Genomic DNA, 14,622 nt, shown 5'->3' with positions numbered 1-14,622 from the left:
TTCAGTGTTTTAATAAACCGTGACGGAGGTCCTGCGCATAGTATGGTCTCTTTGATGATTCGAAACTTTCATTATCAAAAACATGGCAGTCTTAATTAGCATCGGAACCGCAAAGGGGCCGTTCAAGTATTCCGTAAGCAAATTTTTAGCCATTTTTGACCCCCTCCCCTGTCAGCAAAATTTCGTCATCAGCTCTGCCCCCTCTAATAATAACGCATATTGGTGGGATCGGAGACGTACACGAGGGGAGGTGCAAGAAGCACGTGCCCCCCCCCCCCCCACAATCAAAAATTTACTTTTTCAATAAAAAAAAATATATTTTTTTTTTAATTTTAAATTTCGGAAGACAATACCTTTATAAGTATGTTATAATCAATTTCTGTTAGTTTCAATGTTATTTGAACTCAAAATTTATATATATCTTTAATAAATTCATTGCGACCCACCCTCTTAGCCATATAATGACAACCATATTTTTATGGGCATCTTTTTATCAGCCACCTCGTTGGGCATTTTGCCTGTTGTGGCGTTGTATTTGTATTTGTATTTGTATAATGGTAAATCACATAAAGGTCCTTGGCCCGCGGACAAAATATGGCCATTGTTATATGGCCGTTATTACATGGTTTAATATGGCCCTCCTCAAACCTAATTTTGTAAAAATGGACTAACCGGCACATTCGCAGATCGGCTGTGTCCAGTGGTACAAATCCAGAACATTTAAGCGGCCCGTGGCACCTTTTCAGATCATTTAAATGAGCCGGGACACAGTTCCAGAATACTTACGCGATCCGTGACACATTTAGAGATCCCTTGAGTGACATGTGACGTAGTTTTAAAGCACTTAAGTGGCCCCCAATGCGGTTCTACATCACTCAAGTTACCCGCGGCACATTCTCAGATTATTTAAGTGATCCGCGGCACATAATTACGGATCACTTGAGTGATGCGCGGCACAGTTCTAGAGCACTTAGCGGCCCGGACACATTTCCAGATCACTTGGATCCGCGAAACGTTTAGAGATCACTAAAGTGGCTCTGTAGGGCACTTATCAATAGGGGGGGGGGGGATATTACTTAAAGTGCTCATAAACTATCGAAAGATTTTTCTCGTTTTTGACGCACCGAGTAAGATTCCATTAAAAATATTTCATATTTTCATAAAGGCTGGTTGATGACGTAAGCATTAGCCAAACCCCCTCCCCCACCCCTTGTCATCAAAAGTCAGCAAATCGGAAACCCCCCCCCCCCCATCGATGATGACGTAATACTTGAACGGCCCCAAAGAGACAAATATTCAGGGCATTCCTCGTTGCGGGGAAGTGCTATAAACCAGGAGCCGTGCGAACAAAGTGCTGAAAAAAAAACTCAGGCCCGATAACGGTTAATAATATGAGTAACTTGGCGAGTAACATACGGGGGTTACCCGGAGGGAGCAAGCATCTAATGGTCAGTAAGAAAAAGAAAACAAAAGAGGCCGATATGATTCCGTTGTTCATTCGTTACGGAACAACGCCCTCAAGCCATTTCGCAAAGAAATTAAAAAATATCGGACGAGAAAACACTTTTGCATGTTATTTTAATCGATTTATGCTAATTTCAACATAGGGACCCCGGAAGTCAAAAATGTTTGGTATTGCTCGAGAAATGAACATAATGTTCACTTGGATATGTATGAAGACCATACGTCACACATCCACACAAAAATGTCCCGTTTTTGGTAAGTCTTCCATCGCCCGAACTGGAAGGGGGGAAATGAGGTGTATTTGAATGATGATTGGTGTTGCTTTAGCAACATGAGCATATATGTTCCGGCGTCCCTGTTTCAACAATATTTGACGGTTAATAACTCAGTCCGAGTTCTATTCGAAGCCGTCTGAACATCATGGGTGCCTTAGGCAAAGTGGTCCCATACTTAGCTGGAAATAAACAGCCTATATATTTCCTACTTATTTTTAAAATTTATTGTACTATTCAAAATATCATAAGGTGGGATCATTTATGGACATGAGACCCCCGGGCATGACCCCTCATAAGACTGGGACTGACAGAGCTGCAGCCCGGGGCCTAATATGTTTTTCATTATTTTTCGTTTTTCGCACTATAAATTTAATATAGAGGAGGGGTCTGTGAAAAATGTAGCCGGGGGCCTGTGAAAAAACCCCATCCTTGGGAACCTGCTGTAAAATGTAGGTGGTGAGCCCCGGGTGGGGTCCATGCCCTAAGACGGCCCTGGTTTTATGGGTGGTTTTGTTGCATTCTATGAGTGTATAGTCACTAATATAAAAGCTTTTTATTTCTTCACACCTTAATTTTTCTTCTCAGCTCTCTGCAGCCCACCAAACCACCTGCCGTGGCCCTTTCTCCATTTTCTTCCGTGGCCCCCCTCAAAGTATCTCAGTACCACTAGGGGGCCATATAGCCCCCGGTTGAGAACCATTGGATTAATCTCTGTTCGTTCTAACTTGGGTCCTGATGTAAATAAAAGCACGTGTGCGATGCCCAAAATGATTGGTTGAAGAACATTTCACTTTTTTTTACTGTGCAACACCGCCAAAAATATAGTCCTTTATCGTTTGCCACTCGTACCTCATAATATTTATTTTTTTTTTAAATATTTATTCCATATTATTATATGTTACTAGCTATAATACCCGGCGCTGCCCGGGGTTTTCTTCAATGAGGCTTTTTGGATCACGTGATATCTCCCTCTTTCTTTCATGGACATACAAACCGTGTGTAAGTTAATCAATATGGCGACTTCCTGAGCGACTGATGAAAGAAACAAATCTAGATTTAAAGAAACGTAGAAATGAATATTTTTTCCCTTCTTTAAAGGGCGCTAGGTATTTCAATTGCCCCTCCCGAACTTCAAGTTATTTATTTCTGCCTGTTTCTGCTTCAAAAAATGCTTAATTAAATCTGTGGAATTTCTCACTCTTTCGTCTTTCTCACTCAAACATTGCCGTTCCCTTTTTATAAACGGAAGTTTCATTTTATTATTATTCTCCTATTCGCAAACAGATTATAGTTCAGTGAGTGACTGTGTAACAAGTACGTGTGTAAACAAGAGATTGTACAAGCACGGAAGTGAGCAAAAGAGTGACAGAGAGCGTGAGGCAAGCATCTGAATGACAATAAGAGTGACACAAATCCAAGTAGCACAAAGATATAGATCTATACCGTAAAATTTCAATTTTCAATATTGACCGTGACCGTGAACAAGTGATACAGAGCGTCAGATCAAATAATATTTAAATTTTAGATCTACAGCTCCTTCATCATGGGTTTTCACTACTAACGTGAAAAATTTTAATTAGACCTTATTAGACCTTATTCTTATTCAATTTTATCAATCCACCCAGATAATTGCAGCCCTCAGATTTTCAAAATCTCCTTCCAGCGAGCCCTTCAGCCATTACGCAGGATCGGTCAATCATTATTGTAGCATCATTCCTAAACAATCATGGTTGTTTTTTTTCCCTCTAGACAATGTTTTCAATCAAAATCTGTCCTTATTTTCTTATTATCAAAATCTATGATAAATTATCAAATCAAAAAATGCATATGTTTTCTATGTGTGAAAATAAAATATACTTAGATAATATAGTAATTAACTTTCTTACCACTAAAGAAAAGAATAAATGCTCTCTATATATGAAAAATAAAAGACACAACATTCCATAGTAATTAATCTCATACTATTAACTAAAAATATTGTACACCAGTAACATGTACATTTCTTGTACTACCTGAAATCAATCTTCATCAATTGCAATAATTCAATTTTAATTACAAAACTTCTAACAAAATGCAAATTTTATATCAAATAAGAGATTCTACTGGCCAATTACAAGGTGGCTAATGTTTTAAGTACTATTTATAATATATGCAAGAAATATTCTGAAATACTTACTTCCCTATTTTATTGGATTTCAGAACTCTTTTCTATATTGATTCAACAATATATTCTTTGGTCTGAAATGAGTCAGTCTCTCATATTCATTGTATCTTGCTATTTCGCTGAGATGATGCAAATTTGAGTTTTCAAGTTTCTCGTAAAAATTTCTTGAAGTCCTCTTGATGAACTTGAATCTGACTCGATACCCAATTTCTTATGTAGATCTGATGACTTGAAGAATTTTAGGGCACCAGAGATTTTTCTAAGAATCTTATTCTGAAATATTTGTATTTGGTACATGTTACCCTTGGAGGCATATGCCCATGCAGGCACTGCGTAGAGAATTGCTGGTCTAATAACTTCCGTGTATATCAAAAGTTTGGATCTCGGATAGCAAAATTTCATGATTTGATTCAATGTAATGGTTGCAGATTTAATTCTGTTCGCTGTATGATTTCTGAAATTTAGTCTGTTGTCAAATGTTATTCCCAGATATTTTATTTCCCGAGATGGTAAGATATTATGGTTCATTATCATTAGAGATGTATTAATAGGTTCTTTCTTTGTGGTGAGCCAAATAAGTTCACACTTGTCAGGATTTAACTTTGCTCTATTGAAGATATTCCAATTTTGAATCTTGTATATTTCATTCTGCATATCCCTAAGAATGATTGTAGGATCTTGATTGGAAATAAGTAGTATGACATCATCGGCGTACATACCTAATAATCCATTTGTCATAGTGAGAAAATCATCCATAAAAATTTTATGGTCATTAATGGTCATTATGGTAAAATTTTATGGACCAAGCTGTAATTATGCCTGCTGTAATAAATCCAATTCTTGAAATATGTTCGCCTATTTTAACTTGAAATGTCCTGTCTCTGAAATACGACTCCAGAAATTTAATTTTTGGAGGAAAGCCCCTTGTAATCATTTTATGTAATAAGCCTTCTCTCCAGATACAGTCAAAGGCCTTACTGTAATCAAATGTGACTGCTAGTGTGTATTCTTTTTTCATTTTGGCTTTCTGTATATGTTCAATGACTCTTAGAAGTTGATGGCAAGTGCCATGATTTGACTTGAAACCAAATTGTTCGATTCTCCCAAGATTTAATCTTTCTATTATGTTTGTAACTCTTGTCGCTATCGATTTTTCAAAAAGTTTGGATAAATGCGGGAGAAGGGCTATTGGCCTGTAGTTTTTGGCTTCATCTCCAGATTTGCCCTCTTTCATCAATAAAACTTGGATATGTATGAAGACCATACATCACACATCCAACAAAAATGTCCCGTTTTTAGTAAATCTTCCATCGCCCGAACTGGGAGCCCGAAGAATGCCATTGAAATGATTGGTGTTGCTTTAGCAACATGAGCATATATCAAGGAAACAGATATTCCCCGGATATTATGCTGAGGTGAGCTCGGAAAGAAAAGTCATCACGTCTCCGCCGGGACTCGAACCCAGGCCCTCTTGCATACCGGGCAAGCATGCTACCATCTACACCACTGGAGACACATGAATCTGCCTTCCAAATTTCACGCACTCCGTCCCCTCCTCACTGATCCATATTTTTCAATTCGTTCTAATTTTTTCGCCTTTTCATAATATCTAATTTATATTTGTGTATATATATATATATACCATTTTTAGTGTATTCTCAAAATCCGGGGGCGCCCCCCCCCCCCTAAATGACGGGCCTGGCGATACATGACCCCGGAGTTGTTGTGCTGTAAATCAGTGTGGTTATGGAAGCTTCTACTAAAGTTGGTGTGAGTTCAGGGCAAAGCTGGTTCCAGGGTGCATTAAATGAATTTTGGCGCCATCTATGGGTTATGTATATCCGTGTAAACTGAAATTATTGTAATGTGCTGCCATCTGTAGTGAAAGAAACAAAAGTTGAGTTCTCTCGAGAATCTATGATTGATTTCATGACATGCAGTATAGAAAAATTCGGCCGGCCCTATTATTGCTGTTTAGCTACCTTCATTTAGGAAATTATTTGTATAACGAAGTGTTAAACATCAAATCAGTTTATCAGTCGTACACACACACAATCATCTTTTAAAATGAACTTTGAATTCCTATTTTCGTAGTGGCAGTTCTTGCTCTTCAAAAAAATTCTCCGCTGCATAATAATCAACAACCATCATCTGCTAGATCACAGATAATTACACACCTCATGAATATTTTTTTAATGAGTGTCCTTGGCATGAGCATGAGTTATTTCAATATCGCCGCTGAAATACAAGAGAAAACGCCAACTCGGACTCACGTGAGCATATAAAGCAAATTGGGTTACACTGAGCGTCTCCGTAACGAAATGCAAATAATCTTAGAAATTGGAAAAAAGACGCATTTTGAGGGTAACTATGCAAACTCTAATGCATAACCGCAGAGAATGCACGTACAGTGCATCCAATTACCCATAATATCCATGGAGTTTTATATCTTCCAGTGCGATGGAAATTCTGTTTGGACAGTTAAACTGGAACGAAAAGAAGGCACAATTTTGTGTAACTACCATCAGTGGCAATAACGGTTGCTTCATATTTGGGCATTTTAAGAAGCAGGTTCCGATCATTTGCCTAAATAGTTAATTACGTTTTGATTTTTCGTTATTAAAGTTCAGCGAATGAAGCTGTTGATGATCAGTCAGTTACTAGTTGTTGGGAGCATGCGCGTCTGAGTGGTGGTAATAGTAAGATGCTCGTCTTCCACTACGAAGGTTCTGTCCATGTGCTCGAATCCGGGCAAGAACATGAGTTGTTTACCTACCTACCTGGGGAGACCACCGATAGATGGCCCTTCATTTCCTACCCACCTCCACTGGTTAGAAATTGCCTGGTGGCCATGCGTCCCGTATTTCCTGGGACTTCTGTTTACTGGCCTGACTTTTTTGCAAAAATGCCCCGGTTTTTCACGTATTTTATACAGTCAACTTGACTTTCCCCCCCCCCCATTTTATTCTTCATACAAACGATTAAAATTATCTTCCCAACTCAGAAATTGCATAACGATAACCACGAGTATACAAATGAGAATATCCATCTCATGCACACACATATTTATGTCATACGTATATAATTTTTTTTAATTCACTGCAATATGCCTTAGCGCTTCATTTTCCACGATTAGGGACTTTTCTGTTATTTTAGCTTCAGTTGGCGACTTTGCTTACTTTTGGCATCATTTTTGGCGATAATGGCAATGTCCCGTATTTCCCCGTATTTCGAAGCCCAACATCCCATATTTTTCTCGAGTAAATATGGTCATCCTACGTATGACGATATGTGACCGGAGTTGGTGTGCGGTAAAGCAGTTGTTAGATCAAGATTTAGCAGTTGCTAAATCATTTCCCACAAATGGATTTAGATCGGCATAGGAAGGCCTAAAAGTTTTGTACACTTTAAGGGTGCAGAGGGTATTAGTGTTTGTATTTAATACCACGTGAGGTCACGAATCGTCCTATTGAAAATTCACCGCATCAAACTCTGAACAGTGAATAAAGAGGAAAATGTCTCCATAATTCCAAAGATAAATTAAAATCTAAATCAAGAATCTAATCTAAAAATCAGGAAATCTAATTAAAATCTAACCAAAGGCCATTAAAATCTCTCTAGAAAGAGTCCCATTTCAGTGACAGCGTGGCGATGACATGATTTACTGCATATTTTCTGTGACTGAGACTTAATTAAAGCTTACTATATCGAGCGACAAACCAAACAACAATCTGTTACAGAATGACACTGATTCCACACGCTTCTAATAGATGGCATCACTTTAATAATCTCTCGTATCCAATTGATCTATTAATTCTTAAACTGGTCCCATCGCTTTTGGATGATGGTCCTAGTGACCTGCTCAACCATCTCTTGATAATGTACAGTCGAACCCTGATCTAACGAATCGGAAGAAAACGACAATTTTATTTGTTGAATATAGGAAATCGTTAAATCGGGGTCTATTTGATCAGGGACGTAAACTCTACTCGAAACGGCAAATTTTAAAAGCTACTTACTTTGGGGTACAACTTATGAAAAGTCACTTTATTTCTTCGCTGAAATCTAAACATGCGGACAGCACAGCGCAACGTTTTATTCCACGGTGGTGGTCGGCTGAAGTTGGTTTTCTGTGGTTCCCAACTTCGGGACGCGAATGCGAGCCGATATCCCCGTTAAAAAGTCTCGCCACCGAGAGCAGCAGGCCTACAAACGCTACAAATATTCAATCATTACGCTACACTTCTGAAATATAGATGGCAGCACTGCAAAATCAGACACAACACTAGATGCGCACTCAGACTGTTAGGTACACGCACTTATACTTCCGGCCCAACTGCCTAGGTAGTAAATTGCCCGTATCGATAGACCTGAGTTGTGCTCGGATTGAAAGAAAGAAAGAAAGCTATTGGTGTACACCGATTGGCCTATGAAAACTTCCCGCACACTCTCTAAATGGCTTTATTGCCTCCTTTACTCAAAAAGGGACAGATTTCTGCTTCCCTCTTATTTTTTGTTTGTCTCCGAAGAATAGCTGAAGGTCAAATTCTGGGAAGTCAAATCTTCGAATTGAGCCCTTGACTTTCAATCGCATATCGGGGTTTCGTAGATGAGACTATAACAGCTCATAACCCCCTCCATCATCGCTCTGCCAGTTAAATGCAGCAGTGCATCGAAACCATGGTTGGTGTAAGAGAATAGTTATGATGACAATTTAAAGGTCATCGAACACCATTTCTAAGATGGTGCAAATTTCAGAAAATAAATGCGGTTCGATGTATTCCTTTTATCCCCGGGAGTTACCAGCCACCTCCAAAGGAACTAATGAATAACACATATTGATGTGATAATTGATTTCAACTAATAATACACGTAGAAGAAGTAGAAAGCTATGTATATATACCTGGGACAAGAAATTAACGTGGACAACGGAATCATTAATGCAATAAACAGAAGGATCAGGATTGGGTGGAGAACTTTTGGCCAAAACTGTGTAATTCTGAAGAGCCACATGCCATCATGCCTGAAAAGAAAAGTGTTTAACCAGTATGTGTGCACCCAGCACTGACTTATGGAGTTGAAACATGGACACTCACAATCAAGACGATACAAAGGACTACATGGGAAGATGTATGTTAGGCATCCCAAGAAGAGACAGAAAACGAATCACTTGGATGAGTAGCCACACGAAAGTATATGATATCATGAAAAGAATTTAATGTTCAAAATGTAAATGGGCTGGACACATTGCAAGAAGACAAGACAACAGATGGACCACAAGTATTCTGGGTTGGTAGCCCCGTGGTGTTAAACGTCCGAGAGGGTGTCCCCACACAAGATGGATCGACGAGATCCTAAAAGTGGGTGGAGTCAACTGGATGGCTAAAGCATCAGGCAGAATAATATGGAAAAATTTAGAGGAGACCTTCATCCAGCAATGGATTGAAAATGGTTGTTGATGATGATGATGTGATTAATGTGATGCAATAACCTTCGGATTGTGGTTTCGGGTGAAGAGAAATAAGGAAAAAAAATTCGACACTTTTGTGAAAAAAATTAACCCCTCTTAACGGGCACCTCTCAGATGCGGTCAACCCTCATTTATGGCTAAATAATAATTTCCCCTTATATAACAAAAGTATACATTTCATACCCCTGGTTAACGGTCACCCCTCTTTTACGGTCAAGTTTTTTCGTCCTACCGGTGTCTTCAGGAGAGAAGTTTTACTGTATATCGAGGGTTTTCATTCTTTTAACCCCTTTACGATCACGGACGAAATATTTCATCCACACAAAACTCCAGGTTCGTTTGAAGGCTTTTCATTTAAAAAAATATAGCACATTTAACAGGGAGTTTAATGATTTCTTCTGCGCCGATTAAAACGTTAATATAATAATCTTTATAATATCTGAGAAATAATGTATCACGAAAAGTCCTCCACAGTGCACGTATCCTTTTAAGTCTCAGTAGGAATATTGAACAGACGTTTATGATTTCCACATGCAAATATTGAATATGACAGTGACTTTCTCACCACTCTCCTCCATCATTTAGTATTTCAATTCGCGATTTCATGGACTACTTCACCACACACCAACTCAGGCCATATCGCTATACCTATTGTTACCAACCTTTCTAGTTTTTGATGTCATTTCAAGCGTCCTTCTACGTTTCGAAAAGTTCGCCTTTTTGTCCTCCTTTTCAGGTTTCCGGAATTATTTTTTTAATTCCCAGTATGTTTTCTGTTTCTGCTTTTTTTTATTCGTTCTTTTTATAGAGTTACGAAAAATTATTGTGTTTTGGCCGGTTTTATTGGCCGGAATAGTGATGCCATCTATTGAGGAAATTGAGATAAATGACGTCACTAAGAATGGGTGCGCAGACGTTCTCCTTTGTCAGTCTTCGGATATGATCACCCTAGCTATACCGCAATTTACTGCCATTAATGAGTTTCATAGGGAATGAAGACGCCATCTATCGACAATCGTCTCAAGCTAGTTAGAAAGATTGTAGTAGAACTCGGTTAATTTGAAGTCCAAAATCACTGATAAAAATTTCCAATTATTTAATTAATTTTTATTTAATTTAAAAAATGACTGCAAATCGCAACTTAATCATCAATATTTACGTAGGGTAATAATTTATGGTTTCTTAATTTTATTACCGAGTTACGAAAACGGGCCTTCAACAATTTACAAGAAACCATGGATGAAATAGAATATTGGTGTGATCAATCTGCCATCCAACTGAATAGTGACAAATGCAAATTTTTATGGTTCACTAGACGTCGTAAAATACCGGACAGACGACTTCAAATTGGTACACAATCTTTAAACCCTGTTAGACAAATAAAATACTTGAGCTGTATCCTCAACAAAAATCTATCTTTCTCTTCACACATTGATCATGTAATAAACAAATCTAATAGAATTATGGGTATGCTCAATCGCATCGAGAAATGAAATTCATTAAAGAACAAAATTATTCTTTTTAAATCCATAATAAGACCTACTCTACTCTATGCTTCGCCAGCTTGGGCGCATGCTTGTAAAACGAATATCAAAAAACTACAGACTATGCAGAACAAAATACTCAGAAGATTTGTTGGAGCCCCTTGGTTTGTTCGTGGAATTAACATCAGACAAGACTTGGACATACATCACATATTCACATACATTAAGAAATTAAACAATGATCAATTCGAGCGAATGTTTAGTTCCCAATTCGAACATCTGAGGGAAATTGTTGACTATGATGCTGACTGCTTAAGGAAATATAGGAGGCCCAAACAAATTGGGCGCCTTACATGGGAGAGTTTGTAAAGATGTTTTCTTCTACAAATCTCATTGTATACATACTATTTTAATACATAAATGCTCTCATTCAATTGTATATACTCGCATTACTTGCATAGTATGTATCTATCCACTTTTGACATTTATTTGCATCTATTCCATTTGTATCTTCTCATTATTGAATTTTGTATATACACATATATTTCCCAATTGAACTTGCATATTGAACTTGACCGGCATATGATGTACATTTGAAAAAGGTGTAAAAAAAAAAGAGCGAGAATATTCTTTTTGAACTTTGGATTGTTTTGCTTACATAAAATTTATCAATAGTAAATCCCCATTAATTTCTGATGCACTGAGTTGAAACAGAACTTTATTACCTGTATTGCATTTTTGATGTTATTGCTGGGGTTTTCTGCGTCCCGACTCCCATGTGATGTTTTTCACCCATTCCACTTCGAATAGATGTTGCTAGCTGCAGATTGTGTGACCTGCTTCTGTGAACTGTGAGGACATTTGTCTGCTTCATGATTTTTAACTTTAACTTTGCCAGATCATGACTTTTAACCAATTTGACCAGTTCTTTTTACATACACTACACATTCATGCAAACACATATCTATCTACAAACATGTACACATTTTCTTCTTCACAGGTCTTCTTGGCCAGTTTTTATGCCGGCAGTTGGCCCTCGCGGGCTGGGAATCGGCTCAAAGTTCAATTCTGGTCTGGTCTGGAGTTACGAAAATTTTTCATTTTACCAGGTCTTTTGTAAGCCGTTGCTATAGCCTTGAGGGCAGCACTGGGCGAAAGATATCTCGCATTCCGTAGTTATGAAAATCCCAATGTGTCCTACCAATCCATGCTCAGTAAGTAGTCCATTTCCCCTCTGATTATTCAGGGGAAAAAAATTCCCTTCTCGTGCCAGTATCATCGTTGTTCCGCACGGGTAAAAGGCTTATATTCCGGGAGGGACAGAGCCTGGGTCGTGTCTGGTCTGTCGGAGTATCATCGTTGTGAGGGAAAGAAATGATCGGGCTCAGAATTGGCGATTTATATGCCCCACATCCAATCCCTATGCGGTATTTATGAGCCAATCAGGAAGATTGTACGCCATAATAAAAAGAAACGAAACAGGATGCTGTGTTTCAAAATGTGGCAAACTTGCTAGGTAGTCTGAATGACGTTTATGGCAAACAGTGCAGAGGCCTTTTATCTCTAAGAGCTGAATCAATTCGATCCAGAGTTCGCTGTGATTTCTTTCCTCTCTTTTCACCATCGCGAAGCTTTATTGTAACCCTATCAACTGGAGCAGTTTTTATTTCCCTCCTTTCTTTCTATACTCTTGTTAATGATTCCCCCTCCCCCACATATAATGTATCTTTCTGCAATATACTATACATGTAAAAGCAAAAGAGAACTCGTAGGGGTTTGGGTAAAAAATGGTATCTACTGTACACACTCTCTTATATATACATAAGCATTTACTTAGGCCCTTGAGGCTCAAAAAGCTCTCAGAAACGTTCTGCTTTAAGCCAATGTATCTGGGGGGGGGGAAAGAAAGGGTGGGAGGGTTTAGATGGGTAAAATTTAATAAGAATATAACATAAGGTCTTATTAAAATTTTTCACTTTAGTAGTGAAAACCCATGATGAAGGAGATGTAGATCTAAAATTTAAATATTATTTGATCTCTCGCTCTGTATCACTTGTTCACGGTCACGGTCTTCCTTTTTCTAACGTGCTGGGTAGGTTAGGACGGACAAGGCCAAAAGGTTGTAAGCGAAATTTTTAAATGGGGATTTTTCATCAGAATTTCAGGAAAAAAATCCAGAAATTCGTTGAATCGGAGTTCCGTATATCGCGGTCTCACTGTAGTAACATTTAGTAAAGTTCTTAAAATGACGTATAGATGGCGCACAGATGTATGTTAATTTCCCCCCTGCATTATTTACTTATTTTCCAACAGATTTGTTCCTAGTGCTGTATCCATATTTTTCCGCTTACGCGCATGAGATAGACGCGAATATGGTTCCGAGTTACATTCGAATACATAAAATATGACATTTTTAAGGGTTTCACCTTCGAATAGGAGAAAGTTATATTTTACTATTCATTAGGTCTTACGTTAGTAGGAAAAATTTCTTGAAAGATGAGGCTTACCTGATACGTTTGTCGTTTCTTGTTAGATTTTCAAAGTTGCAACTGTGACTGTATGCTTAATTTCCATGCAAGGCTCATGAAATTTGTGGTCTTGAGTAATATATGCCTTGATGGAAGAGTCAGGTAATCAGTTTCCTGAAATTTCTATTTTCATTACCAAGTTTCGTTCGACCGGACCGCCATAGTGGGCGGAAGGAAAGTTTATTACCAAGTGAGGACGAGAGCCTCCGTCGATCTCATCTCGTATAAGATTGCTTGCCAACCCGAAATCGACATTTCTTTTGCAATTTGTTTAAGTAGCTGACATTACCCATACATACGAGTGTTTGTTTTGAAATCTTAGACTGTTTTTTAACTACGTGAAAGACACTCGAATGCTTGATTTAACGATGTTATTTGGTTAGGCTCGTTGTGTGTGCGATGTTACTCGTTTATTTTATTTGATTTTCTGACTTTTCCTTCGATTCTCTTTTTATACGTGTGTGCGTGTGTGATCGAATGGGATGGTGCAATCATTGTTAGTTACGAGCTTTTATCTCCCGGGTTGCACTGCGTCTTCATTTGCCTTGGCTAAATAAATATTGATTTGGTTATAAATAGACTTGAATTGACACGTAACAAAAACAATACATACAAAATTCCAGCTTCACGGCAATGGTGGTGACTTCATGGAAAAATGATCACATTTTACAGGGAATATAATGATTTCTGCTATGCCGATTAGTGTTAGTAATAGTCTGTGTAATCTCAGAAATAGTATATCATGAAAGATATCCCACAATGCACACACACATCCTTTCAACTGCTCAGTATGAATAATGGACTGACGCTTGTGATTTCCACGTGAAAATATTGAATATGACAGTGACTAGTAACTCTCATCCTAGTATTCGAATTCGTAATTTCTTTGGACTACTTCACTACACATCAACTCCAGCCGTATCGCTGTACCGCAACTCACTTCCATTAACGAGTTTCGTTGGAAATAAAGGTGTCATCTATCGATGGTCATCTGAAGCTCGTCAGGGAAAATATACATATAACTTGGTTAATTCTTAGTCGAAATTCACTGGAAAAAAAGTTTGAGTTACCTAATTAGTTTTTCCTAGATCTCTAAAATGGCTGCAAATTCCAACTTAATCATCAACAGTCACGTAGGATAATAATTATCACTTTTTTTAAATTTTACTGTTCGCTCGTTTAATGTTGTGGGTTTACTCTCGGAAGAATTAAATAACAAATTAATCGAAACACCAAT

The 14,622-nt window shown here is 38.1% G+C and overlaps 1 long non-coding RNA gene across 1 annotated transcript in view; it reads right to left on the bottom strand.

Annotated features, from left to right (window-relative positions):
* The window catches only part of LOC149065005 (uncharacterized), a 41,039-nt gene extending 27,431 nt beyond the window's left edge, over nucleotides 1–13,608 (bottom strand). The window contains exon 1 of the long non-coding RNA XR_016195749.1: nucleotides 13,365–13,608. This is a non-coding gene — a long non-coding RNA (uncharacterized LOC149065005). The remainder of the gene's footprint in view (nucleotides 1–13,364) is intronic.
* Between the last annotated feature and the right edge of the window lie 1,014 nt (nucleotides 13,609–14,622).

This window comes from Pholcus phalangioides, unplaced genomic scaffold (genome assembly GCF_987345545.1).
Source record: "Pholcus phalangioides strain wild (caught in Gottingen) unplaced genomic scaffold, Ppha-v1.0 ptg000042l_1, whole genome shotgun sequence".
In the NCBI taxonomy this organism is placed as follows: Eukaryota; Metazoa; Arthropoda; class Arachnida; order Araneae; family Pholcidae; genus Pholcus; species Pholcus phalangioides.
The sequence above is the reverse complement of the archived record's forward strand: the minus strand, read 5'-3'. Positions and strand labels throughout refer to the sequence as shown.